Genomic DNA, 14,512 nt, shown 5'->3' with positions numbered 1-14,512 from the left:
TTGCTCATTTCTTGGCTTTCTACTACCTTGAAGTGAGGTATTTAATGTTTTCCCACTTCTTAATTGAACTGCTTGGCACTCTTCTGTTATTTGTTTGACAGTTGCTGTTCTGTTTGCTTTAACTGTACCTCCATATTCATATTAGACATTCTTATTTCTTGTAGTACCTCCTTGAATTTGGCTAGCTGTTTTGTTAGAAAATCCAATTGCTGATTGAATTTAGTAACTTGTTCTGCAGGACTGAGTTCAACAGTTACTGTTTTAGCCTCTTCTTTCATGGAAGGTTCACTACTTAGGTACAGATGCTGATTTCTGGCAACTGTATCAATGAGCTCTTGAGCTTCTTCAATTATTTTTCTTATATGTATAGATCCACCAGCTGAGTGGTCTAGAGAAATCTGACCTCTCTCTGTAAGCCCATAATAGAAGATGTCTAACTGCACCTACTCTGAAAACATTTCAGAGGGGCATTTTTGTAACATCTCTCTGTATCTCCCCCAGGCATCATAAAGAGATTCATTATCTCCTTGTTTGAAGCCTTGGATGCTCAGCCTTAGCTGTGTCATTCGTTTTGGAGGAAAATAGTGATTCAGGAATTTTTCTGACAGCTGTTTCTATGTCTTTATGCTGTCCTTAGGTTGGTTATTTAACCACCTCTTAGCTTGGTCTTTTACAGCAAATGGGAACAGTAATAGCCTGTAGACATCCTGATCTACCTCCTTATCATGTACTGTGTCAGCAATTTGTAAAAACTGTGCCAGAAACTCTGTAGGTTCTTCTTGTGGAAGACCGGAATACTGGCAACTTTGCTGCACCATGATAATGAGCTGAGGATTCAACTCAAAACTACTAACTCCAATGGAGGGCATACATATACTACTCCCATATGAAGTAGTAGTGGGGTTAGCATATGACCCCAGAGTCCTTCTGGACTGTTCATTTCTACTTAGGTCCATGATGGAGAAAGGGGAGATAATGTGAATTTATTTTATTTATTTTATTTATTTCATTAAATAAATATATTAAAAATTAGAATTTTATGTTAAAAGAATATAAATTTTGGTATACATGAGCTTTTAAAATTAGTTTAGTTATAAAATGTCTTTTTTTTTACAAGGTTGAAATGTCTATTGAGTCAACGAAAATATCTCTTTCTCTACATTAAGATAGCTTTTGTTTATAGAAATGGGATACTGAGACAAGAATACAGATACACAAAATCGTTTTTGACAAATGAGACATGGACAGAAACATTGTATCTAGAGACAATGAATTAGTGTATTTTGTGTTCATCCTGACAGAAAGTATACAGAAATACTAATAACAGACACAACTTATTTTTTTTCTTTCATTATTCTTGTTAATTATTCATAATTATATTTTTTATTATTATATTTTTTTCCAAATTTTCTGAATGAAAAAAATAAAAATAAATTGAATTTTTATAATTTGTTCTAGTTTATTACCAAAACAGTATAAAAAAATACAGAATTTTGTATCTCTATCTTTTGTATCTTATTCTCATTGTCTTGTGTTGTCTTGTTATCAGAAACAAACACAGCTTACCAATTTGTCGCTGTCCAATAGGTTGCGGCATGGACAATGCGCGATTCAAACCTCCAACAAAATCTTAAATAAAATATTAAACTAATCACTACACCAACTTAAAAGGCTATATTTTTTTGGACAATAAAAAGCGGCCTAAGACCATCATATCATAAGGAAAATACAAAACTAAAACAAACACAAGTACAACAAAAAACTTTATGAAATTAATTAAAAAAATAATTATTTCCTTTTTTAAGTTAGAGTAGGTTCGCCCACTGCATTGGTGAACTTGTAGATTTTGTTGAGTTTCACCCACTGATCGGTGAACTCCATTGAAACTAACGAAATCGTCTACTAGTACAATAAATTTGTTTAAATTTTTATACAATTTGAATTATATTAGTATATTCTTTTTATTTTCCTTTAATTCACATCATTTAAAATTGTAGATTATAAAATTTTCAATTTAAAATTTAAGTATATATATTTTAAATTAATGTAATCGTATTGTTAAAATAATATGATTACAATAATATGACTACGTTTATTTTATTCAAATTAAATTAAATTATTAATTTAAATTTATTTTTTATTTAATTTACTTAATCTAAAATTGTAAATTATATCTATTTAAATTTTAAATTTAAAATTTTTTTTATAATTCAAAATGTTAGATTAAGTGAATTAAAAGAAAAAAAGTTAAAATATACCAACACAATCCAAATCGTATGAAAATAGGAACAAGTTTGCTATACTAATGGACAAACTCGCTAATTTCAATAAAGTTCGCTGATGCTTCAATCATGCTCCAACTTCAAAAATAAAAAGAATTTCAAAAAATAAAAATGAAAAAATTTGTTTTGAAAAATATTTTATTTTTAATTTTTTTAAAAAATAATTTGCCCAATACAGTTAATTGGTATAATTTATTGAGCAATTGGTTTTTGGTCAAAGTATGGGCCAAAACCCAACCAACATACAAGAACCCAAAAGCTAAACCCAAACCAAAAATTTAATTAGTTATTTAACTTTCATTATGAATAAATTAGTTATTTAACTTTCACTATGAATAAATTATACACCTAATAAATATTAATAACTTAATAACTAACCTACTTTGTGCTAACTTATTAATGTCATCCGGTTTACTCATGTATTAAAATACTAATCCTATAAAACTTTTCTAAATAAAATCACGTAGACTTGTTAATTTGAATAATAAAGATAACACTAACTTTAAAGTTGATAACTTCCACAATGTATCAACTACCGTTTAGGAGGTTCATGTCAAAGTTCTGTGCTTCTACGTGTGTCATAACGTCCGAGAAACTAATAACTATCAACGAAACAGTGCGAAAAAGAGAGAAATGAGAGAAATGTGGGGGCAAAGTGAGGTCAGAAGCGCTATGAACGAATTTCATTCATAGGTGCTCTTCATCTTTATCTCGTTTACAGTGTAAACGAAATAAGGCACGTGTTATAATACGTGTGCAAACATCTTACGTTGACACGTGTTTGTGCCTTATTTTGTTTACACTGTAAACGAGATAAATAACTTAATAAAAATTTATAAATACCTCCCAAATTAATGTATATTCATAATTTAAATATTTATTTTATTTATTTAAAAAAATTCACAAATAATTGTTGTTTAAAATGTTACTCATTCTATTTAGAGAAAAATCCTAAATGGCCCTTGACAATTATCTCGAAAGACAACGAGGCCCTTAACAAAAATAATATCCAATCAGACTCCTGAGATTTATTTTTGCGGGACTAATTAGTTGCTGTGGCAGTGTTTTTTTTATTTTTTTTGGCACATAAACTAATCAGTTCCATAAAAACAAATTCAGAAACTAAAGTTAGATTTTTTTTTGGAACCTCGTAGTCTTTTCAAGATAATTGTCTATTCACTCTTATATTTATAACTTATATTTACAGATAAAAACACAAAAAACGGTATTTAAGACCTATCTCAATGAATAATTTCATCAGAACACAAAACTTACTCATTAAATTACTTTGTAATGATGACTCAGGTTTTTGTTTTTTAATGGTAGAGCTGTTCTTAGGGGTTTAATGGGTACCATATTCAAATATAAATAGGATTTTGATCCCCCAACACATCAAACTCGCCTCCACAATTCTTTTTCCATTAAAAGAGTTGTGGTTAAGCTCTATTAGGAATACAAAAGACTTTGATTGAGAAAGATCAAAGAACCAAACTCTTTCAATCATGCTCATGAATTCAGGTATGCTTTCGCATTCAAGTTTTTCTTTCTTATTGATTTAACATGGATGGTCTTGGCATTAAGAAATTACTAAAATTTTCAACAAGTGGTATCAGAACCATCTATGAGAGAATCATTGAAAAATTATAAATTTTATTTAGTTATAATTAAATCTTAATTTGAGTTTATGAAATTAGACTCAAATCAAATTTGTAAAAAAAAAAAGTTTCATATATATATATATATTACCTAAATTAGCATGCGTGAGAGTAGTATTTATATGATTCGATAATAAAAAATTCAAAATTTTGTTGTTATTATTATATTTGAATTCAATGTTGGGAGTTGTTCATACCCTGGGTCGAGCTACCTGACCCAGGATGTTCTACAGACAAAGCAACCGACCTCTTCAGGTCAGATCAATCCGACCTTTTCTCAAAGAGCTCGGCCAAGTCACGAGAAAGCCCAAACAAAGGGCCCAAATAGAGGAGCACGCCCTAGATCCTAAGGCAGCCCAAGCCTACAAGAGAAGGGCGGTTCCCTTGAAGATAAGATGACCTCACTCAAAAGATAAGATAAGATAACTAACTTATCTTATCCAAAAAGGTCACTCCACACCATTATAAATACACTGGAGTACCCAGGTATAACTCATACTCTGATTCTACTCAATACCTGTTTAATACCCTTGCTAACTTAAGCATCGGAGTCCCTTGCAGGTACCCCCCACCCTCCGGGGATGAAGGATCAGCAGTACTTTCAATCCCACGAGTCGGACACACCAACTCCGGCCGCTATACACCTGCCGGACACGTCGGCTCCGACCAACACAGAAGATCTCAACCGAGATCGACCTACAGTTTCAGGTAACCCTCGGAACATTGGCGCCGTTGCCGGGGAACCTGGAAGTCATCCCATCACCATGGCGGACGACCATGACAACGACCACGATTCAGGTCTGGAAGATAGAACACCGCACAAGAACGCGGATGTCACGCTACAAGATACCCCGAAAACCAACAAAAACTCACCAAATTTGGGGGCAATAGAAGCGCTCCTAGACCGCCTAAAACAACTTGAAAAAGAAACCCAACAACAACGAAAAATCGGAAAAGATCTACAAAGAGAGGTGTAGCGACGTCGAGAATAGGAAGAAAATCTACAGCAATTGGAAGCCGATATTAAATCAAAAGCCCCCCGGGCCAAGTCTGAAGAAAATTCATGCAAAGAGCAAGACCCATTCACCAGAAAAATCATGAAAACCAAAATTCCAAAAGACTTCAAACTCCCGAATATGACTCTGTATGATGGTACCACGGATCCTAACCACCACCTCAGCAACTTCATAAGCAGAATGTACCTTACCGACGCTCCAGATGCTGTTCGCTGTAAAGCCTTTCCAACAACTCTGACAAAGACAACAATCCGATGGTTCGACAACCTACCCCCAAAGTCTCTCTCAAGCTTTGATGACCTAGCTAAAAAATTCCTAGCCAGATTCTCCATTCAGAAAGATAAAACCAAGCACGCCCCCAACTTACTAGGGATCAAACAAGGAGATCGGGAGAGCCTCCGCAACTATATGGAAAGATTCAACAAAACGTGCATAGACATACAAAGTTTACCAACAGAAGCAGCCATCATGGGACTCATCAACGGCCTACGAGAGGGACCTTTTAGCCAGTCTATATCAAAAAAGTACCCGACCTCCTTAGACGAAGTACAGGAACGAGCGGAAAAATATATCAACATGAAAGAAAACGCTCGGTTAGGAGAGACCTCAAAACCGGGGACCTCCTACCGAGACAAAGACAAAGAATCCAAGAGAAAAGAAGATCGACAAGGGGAGAAAATAAAAAATACCATAATTACACTCCTCTCAGGGCATCCCTGGTCGAGATATACAAAAAAGTCTGCCATACAGAAAAAATCCCCCCAGCACGGCCACTCAAAGGCAAAAAGGGAGGAGGAAACCGGAAGGAAAATTGTGAATACCATCGAGTCCGTGGACACTCCACAAACGAATGCTTCGACTTAAAAAATATCATAGAAAAATTGGTGAGAGAAGGAAAATTAGATCGATTTCTGGCCACCCGAGATGATGATCAAAGAAAGAGACGAAGGGATGAAGATACCGAACGAACTGAACGATCACCTCGGACACCAGAGAGACATGTCCACATGATACATGGCAGATTCACAGGAGGTGGGATTTCCAAATCATCTCGCAAAAGATATCTCAAAGAAGTATATCATGTCGAGGGAAAGGAGGAAGCACTCAACATCCCAGCAATAACATTCACTAAAGAGGACGCCTCCGGCATCATCTCAGGACACGACGATCCCATGGTCATCACCATCATATTGGCAAATGCCAATCTACACCGCACCTTAATAGACCAAGGGAGTTCCACCGACATCTTATTTAAAACAGCCTTCAACAAACTCGGCTTAGAAGAAAAAGAGCTTAAAGCATACCCAAACAGTCTGTTCAGACTAGGAGATACCCCGGTTCAACCACTGGGATACATACCACTACATACAACCTTCGAAAAAAGAAACCAATCCTGAACCCTCAGAATAGACTACATCGTGGTCGATGTAAGTTCAGCTTACAATGCTCTCATAGGTCGGACAACACTCAACCAACTTGGCGCAATAGTCTCGACCCCACATCTATGTATGAAATTTCCCACTACGAAAGGAATAGCCACGATAAAAGCAGATCAAAAGATGGCACGTCGCTGTTATAACAAAAGCCTAAACCTAAGAGGTGGGGGAGAAGAGTTCTACACAATCGAGCTGGGCGGAGTCCAACGACGAGAAGAGCTTCGTCCACAACCAGAAGGCGCGATAGAGAAGATTTAAATCGGGGATACGTCGGAAAAAACAACCAATATCGGCACAATCTTAAGAGAAGATTCAAAGGAATTACTAAAATAATTCTTACGAGATAATGTTGATCTCTTCGCGTGGAAAGCCGCAGACATGCCAGGAATAGACCCTAAACTAATGAGTCATAAGTTGGCGGTCTACCCAGGATCTCGGCCGGTACAGCAGAGACGAAGAAAACTTGGGCCAGAACGGTCCCAGGCTGTGGAAGAACAGGTACAGGCACTACTGGAAGCAGGATTCATAAGAGAAGTCAAATACCCACTATGGCTAGCCAACGTCATCTTGGTGAAAAAATCAAATGGGAAGTGGTGAATGTGCACCGATTACACCGATCTCAATAAGGCCTGTCCAAAAGATCCATACCCACTCCCAAGTATTGACGCCCTGGTAGATGCTTCCTCTGGATATAGATATCTCTCATTTATGGACGCTTACTCGGGGTACAACCAAATCCCCATGTACCCACCAGATCAAGAAAAGACCTCGTTCTTAACACCGAAAGCAAACTACTGCTACATTGTGATGCCTTTCGGTCTCAAGAACGCAGGAGCTACTTATCAAAGGCTAATGAATAAAGTCTTCTCGGATCACATCGGAAAGGTCATGGAATTCTACATGGATGACATGCTAATAAAAACACAAAGTGAAGAGACATTGTTGTCCGACCTGGCCCAAGTGTTCGACACCATAAGAAAGCATGACATGCGACTCAATCCCGCGAAATGCACCTTTGCAGTAGAAGCGGGCAAATTCTTAGGTTTCATGCTCACATAAAGAGGAATTGAAGCAAATCCAGACAAATGTCAGGCCATACTCAACATGAAGATCCCAACCTGTGTCAAAGAAGTACAGCAACTCAATGGGAGATTGGCCGCCCTATCCCGATTCCTAGCAGGAGCTGCGATAAGATCCCTCCCCTTCTATGCTACTTTAAGAAAGGGAAAATAGTTCGAATGGACAACAGAATGTGAGCAAGCCTTCCAAGACTTTAAGAAGTTCTTAGGATGGCCACCTATCCTATCTCGACCACGAGAAGGAGAACCACTCATATTATATCTCGCAGTAGGAAGCCGGGCAATAGCCTCAGCACTAGTCAGAGAAGACGAGAATGGACAACAACCCGTCTACTTCATCAGCAAAGCACTACAGGGATCCGAGCTGAACTACCAGAAAATAGAAAAATTCGCCTATACTCTCATTTTAGCATCCCGACGACTCTGCCCTTACTTCCAGGCTCACACCATTAAGGTTCGAACTAACCAACTCCTAAAAGGAATATTGCAGAAAACAGATTTAGCAGGCAGAATTCTACAATGGGCAGTCGAGCTGTCAGAGTTCGACCTCCAATATGAAGCTCGGACGGCCATCAAATCATAGTATCTGGCTGACTTTATCACAGAATTCACAGATGTCCTGGAAACCATCACAGAATAGAATCTCTATGTGGACGGTTCTTCAAATAAAACTGGAAGCGGCGCATGCGTAATAATAGAAAGCAACCAAGGAACCCAAGTCGAGCTCTCTCTCAAGTTTGGGTTCCCGACCTCAAACAACCAAGCAGAATATGAAGCATTGTTAGCTAGTTTGAAGTTGGCTGAAGAGGTGGGAGCTCAAAAACTCAACATTTACAGCGATTCACAAGTGGTCACATCACAAATAACAGGGAGCTACCAAGCCAAAGATCCCACCATGAAAAGGTATTTGGATAAGACCAAGGAACAGCTCGGACAAATTGGGAATATAATATTTGTCACATCTCCCGCGAACAAAATGCCCGAGCTGACGCACTCTCGAAACTAGCCAGCACCAGACTAGGCAGCAACAATAGAAGCCTCATCCAGGAAATATTACAGAACCCATCAATCTCAGAAGAAGAAGAAGTCCTAACCATAGTAAACCAGGACCAAGGATGGATGACCCCCATAATCAACTACCTCAAAATAGGAACACTCCCCATAGAAGAAAAGGAGGCAAAAAGGCTAAAAAGGGAGGCACAGTACTACACCATCATAAACAACATCCTGTATAAAAGAGGGATCTCAGTACCATTATTAAAATGCGTACCGACCCTCCCACACAAAGGAAGTGTTAGAAGAAGTACACGGCGGCATTTGTGGCAATCATCTTGGAGCACGGGCCCTCGCAAAAAAAGTACTTCGGGCAGGGTTTTATTGGCCAACATTACAGAAAGAAGCCACAGAATTTGTAAAGACATGTCCACCATGTCAGAAGCATGCCAACTTTCACATCGCCCTGCCAGAAGAGCTCATCAGCGTAACTTCACCTTGGCCGTTTTCAAAATGGGGACTCGATCTTCTTGGCCCCTTTCCCCAGGGGTCAGGACAAGTTAAATTTCTCATAGTAGGGGTAGATTACTTTACAAAGTGGATCGAAGCAGAACCCCTAGCCAACGCTACCGCCCAAAGAAGCCGGAAATTCCTATATAGAAACATTGTCACAAGGTTCGGAGTCCCATATTCAATAACCACAGACAATGGCACTCAATTCACAGATGCAGGCTTCAGAAAACTAGTAGCCGACTTGAATGTAAAGCACCAGTACACCTCCATCGAACATCCACAGGCAAATGGACAGGCCGAAGCTGCCAACAAAGTCATATTGGCCGGGTTAAAACGGAGATTACAAGATGCAAAGGGAGCCTGGGCAGAAGAGCTTCCACAGGTCCTATGGGCATATCGAACGACGCCACATTCCACTACAAAGGAATCCCCCTTCCGATTAGCATACGGAATAGAGGCAATGATTCCAGTAGAGATTGAGGAAAGATCGCCTAGAGTAGTTCATTACAATGAGGGAGCAAACTCCCAACTTCAGAGGGAAGAGCTCGACCTACTACCTGAAATCCAAGAAAGGGCTCGGATCAGAGAGGAAGCTCTAAAGCGTCGAATGGCTTCCAGATATAATCAAAGGGTAGTACCGAGAAGTTTTGCAGAGAACGATCTTATCCTAATCCAAAATGATTTTGGAACAACTCGACCAAGAGAAGGAAAGCTGGTAGCAAACTGGAAAGGACCCTACCGAGTTATAGAGGTACTTGGGAAGGGCTACTACAGACTGTCCGAACTCGATGGACGAGAGCTTCCCAGATCATGGCACGTCTGCAACCTAAGAAGGTACTACAGCTAGAAAAGGTAAAAGATCTCATTATTGGATGCACTCTTTTTCCTGAAAAGGTTTTTTAATGAGGCACCAGATTGAGACCTAGACACTATCCGACTTAAAAGGATGAAAAAATTTGCACAAGTATATATTCGCACTTTTCTTTGAATAAAGTTTATTTAGATATTCTACAAGATTCCAAGACGCATTAATCTGAAGTATTCATCGTCTGATTATAAAGCGACAGATCGGCAGAAAGTGAAAAGCAATTTCACTGCACGATCACGACAAAGATAATCGTCCGATAAAGGTGAAAACGCGATTCACCCAAAAGACGATCTAAAGATGCGAACCACTTTCTACAAATCAGCAAAGATGAACACAGAATAATGTAAGAAGTTATCGAAAGCAATCCAAAAAAGAACCTGACGAGGTCTTACGGATAGCTAAAATAATAACTTAAAGACTGGCCGACGTTCAGAAGTCGGACCAAGTCAACCCAAGTTATAAGTAAACCTTGGAAAGAGGTCTGACCAACCCTATTAAAGAAGATTACTTTAACTTAAGAAGAGATCGACCTAACGAAGTCGATTTCCTACAAAACAAAGTTATAAAAGTAATCCCTAAAAGAGACCTGACAAAGGTCCAAGAAAGAGGATTACAAAAATAACTTAGAAAGCGATCGACCTAACGAAGTCGGTTTCCTACAAAACAAAGTTATAAAAGTAATCCCCGAAAGAGACCTGACAAAGGTCCAAGAAAGAGGATTATAAAAATAACTTAGAAAGAGATCGACCTAACGAAGTCGGTTTCCTACAAAACAAAGCTATAAAAGTAATCCCTGAAAGAGACCTGACAAAGGTCCAAGAAAGATGATTACAAAAATAACTTAGAAAGAGATCGACCTAACGAAGTCGATTTCCTACAAAACAAAGTTATAAAAGTAATCCCTGAAAGAGACCTGACAAAGGTCCAAGAAAGAGGATTACGGAAATAACTTAGAAGGGGACCAACGCAAAGGAATCGGTTACGGAGCGCCAAAAATACGTACAAAAACGAGAAAAACTGAGAAACAAGTCAGACCCACACAGACACAAAGGATCCAAGCTATAAGCAATACGTACAAAGCAATCCAGAGAGGTCGAGCTGCTAGGTTCCAAACATTCTCAGAAAACAGAAGAGATAACAAGTTATAAAGCCTCGGAGGCCATCAAAACCTAACCTTAAAAGGATAGCGAGCTACTCTTTGTTTTTCAAAGTAAAAGTTGCTAAAGCAAGCAACTAGAAAATGTCAACAAATAAACAAACAAAAAAAAGTTTTAAGAGCCCACAAGCCGGGCCAACTACACAAATATCCAGAGAGAGATCAGCAAGTATCAGGAGCCTTCTTGGCAGCATCAGGACAAGGAGAAGGAGGGCGAGTCTGAATAGGCATAGCATCTATAGTCCCATCCTCCCGGTTCAGAACCTGGCAATCCGAATCAGGTGCAACCGCAGGAGCAAAAGAGGTTGACACTTTGGCAGAGGACACAGGGGGAGGATCAGCATCATCATCACCCTCGTCATCAGGGACAATCTTGCCATCCCTGACAACGTTGTCCAGGCTGAAAAGGGCGAGATCGGCCTCGGGAGCAATGACTCGAACTTGCTCCTTCAAGTTCTCGTAAGCAGCAGTCACGCTGCCAACAGGATGACCTTGGAGCTCAGAATAATCTTCCCAGGCATTGTCCAACTCCCCCCTCAGACGCATCACCTCCCGATAAGTCGTAATGTAACTCTCCTTATGCATCAGGGCTGTGTCCTCGGCCAACCTCAAAGAAGCTGCCAGTGAAAGGGAAGTTGCCTTCTCATTCTCTAGATCCTTCTCCAACTTGGTCACCTTTAATTCAAGTTCCTCCTTCAGCCCCTTCATTCGGTCAAACTCCTGCTTTGCCTCCTCCATAAATGCTTTGGTAACATGGAGAGGAAGATTCTGAGCAGTCTGATATATAGCAGCTGCCATATACGCCATCTGTACGTGATTTCGGGCCATAAATTCCAAATGGTGGAGGATGGACACATCGTCCATTGAGAGGGTACCATAGGGACCGATTTGCTGATCCACAAATTCAATGGCATTAAAATCAGGAGCGTTGAGGTCGAAAGGCTCAGCTGGTTTTTATTTTTTATGGGGAGGAGCAACAGAGGGAGCAGCAGAGGTAGGGTGAGGATCCACTAGACGAACTTGGGGAGTAGGGATTACCTTCTTCACCCCAGGGGAACTCGGCACAGACGACTTCACATGTGCTTGGGAGGATCCTTCCCCAGCCGCCTTGGCCGAGATGTTTTTGGCAGCAGTCGCCATCTGCGCTCTTTTAAAAGCTTTCATGGATTCATTATTCTTCATCGCCTCTGCAAATAAAACAGAAATTAAGCTACAAGTCAGCAAAGACAGTTACGAGTAATATAAAACAGATAAAAAAGGAAACACAAAATACCAAGCTCAATTTGAAGAAGAGAGGGATTGGTTAGAAATTTCTTTGTGTCAAGATGGGGAGGTTGACCCCAGTGTTCTTCCAAGACAGTCACAAAGGCTCGCTCAGCCTCATCCAACATTTTCCACGTATATCGGGATACCCTCACATCCTTTTGCCATTCCAAGGGAAAAGCAGGCTCGTCATTTTCATCTAGAAAAAAGGGCCGAGCTCCTTCAACAGCTCGGACCTTGAAAAAAATAGTTTTTAAAATCACGGAATGACTCGTCAAACATGGAAAAGACCTTCTTTCCGTGGGCAGAGCGAAAGGAGACCCAAGCTGCCTTCTTTTTAACCACTCCGGGCTTAGTCAAGACAAACAGATAGAAAAAGAGAGATTGGGAAGAAGGGATACCAAAACCATTGCACAACAATTGAAAAATCTTTATGAAACCCCAGGAATTAGGGTGAAGTTGCGAGGGGGCAACATTGCAGGACCATAATAGGTCGGCCTCAAATTTAGTAAAAGGAAGGGTGATACCCAGCTGACCAAAGAAAAAGTCATAAACATAAAAGAAAGGGCGATCGTCAACAACCCGAGTAGAGAAGCAGATTCTCTCTTCGGAGGAGGAGGGAACAAGTTCATAGTTCTTCTCATCACCAGGATTACTACAGACCCTATGAAACTGCCTAAGCTGCGCGCAAAACTCGGAATCAACCAAAGAGACACACATAAGAACCATTGAGTCCACCCAATCAGCCATGCCCTCAGGAACCCGGGAAGGCATCTCTACAATGTTATTGCAAGAAGACATGAGGCCAACTAAATCCTACAATAAGAAAAGAAGAGTGGATTACTAAAAAAGCATCTCGGACGAGGGACAAAATAACTCGACGGACGAACAAAAAGGAAAGCCCCAAGATTCAAACCAAAGTCCTGGGGCATCCTTTGGAGGCAGTAATAAAGCAAGAATTCAAGAAATTTCTACAGCTGGCGTCCCGACACTCATCAGAAAGAAAATAAGTCTCAAAGGAAACAAAGGAAGTAAAAACACAAAGTCACCACCTTTCTACAGTCTATCAGCAAAAAGCATTGTCAAAAATAAAAAATACCAAGCAAAAAATCATCAAAGACGCAAACCTTTTCAGAATCAAACAAAAACCATCATCTAAAGCGCAACCAGAAGCGGCGACAACATTTAAGCAACGAGAAAAGCAAAAAAGACTCGCACCAAAAACGAAGAAATTCCAGAACACGCAACAATCAGGCACGGTAAAAACAGAAATATCCAAACTTTCTCTGAGCAAAATTCAAACTTTCTACAAACATATAAAGAAACAGAGGAAGAAAAATTGAACCTGGAGAAACAGAAGAAACCCTCGCAAGAAAGCCGAAGAGCAGAAGCAACAAAACCACCCCTCGAAGCGGAAAACTACGGAGATAGAAAGAGAAAATCTGGAAATAACCCCTCTTCCACAAAGAGCAGTGACAGAACAGACGTTGTGGAAAGAAATTACGAAAGAAACAGAAAATGAGAGAGTAAAGGGAGAAGTTACGAAGAAGAGCGAAGAAGAGAAACCGTTTTTTGAAGAAAATTCAAAATAAAAACCAGGAGAAAACGGGGCAATTAATACCAATTAATGAAGGTATTAAACCCTCTCACATTCCCAAAAGCAAAAGCGCTGATATAAAAGCGCGCGCTTTTAGAGGAAAACATTCTACATTCAAAAGATTCTACAAAAGGAAGAAATCGACAAAATGCTTGAGTTTGGATTCATCATAGAAGGACCGAAGTCAAAAACTCGACCTCAACAAAAAAGACCGAGCTCAAGCAGGGGCACTGTTCATACCCTGGGTCGAGTTACCCGACCCGGGATGTTCTACAGACAAAGCAACCGACCTCTTCTCAAAGAGCTCGGCCAAGTCACGAGAAAGCCCAAACAAAGGGCCCAAATAGAGGTACACGCCCCAGATCCTAAGGCAGCCCAAGCCTACAAGAGAAGGGCGGTTCCCTTAAAGATAAGATGACCTCACTCAAAAGATAAGATAAGATAAGATAAGATAACTAACTTATCTTATCCAAAAAGGTCACTCCACACCATTATAAATACACTGGAGCACCCAAGTATAACTCATACTCTGATTCTACTCAATACCTGCTTAATACCCTTGCTAACTTAAGCATCGGAGTCCCTTGCAGGTACCCCCCACCCTCCGGGGACAAAGAATCAGCAGTACTTTCAATCCCACAAGTCGGACACACC

This window comes from Arachis hypogaea, chromosome 4 (genome assembly GCF_003086295.3).
Source record: "Arachis hypogaea cultivar Tifrunner chromosome 4, arahy.Tifrunner.gnm2.J5K5, whole genome shotgun sequence".
Classification (NCBI taxonomy): Eukaryota; Viridiplantae; Streptophyta; class Magnoliopsida; order Fabales; family Fabaceae; genus Arachis; species Arachis hypogaea.
Note: the sequence above shows the minus strand (reverse complement) of the source record.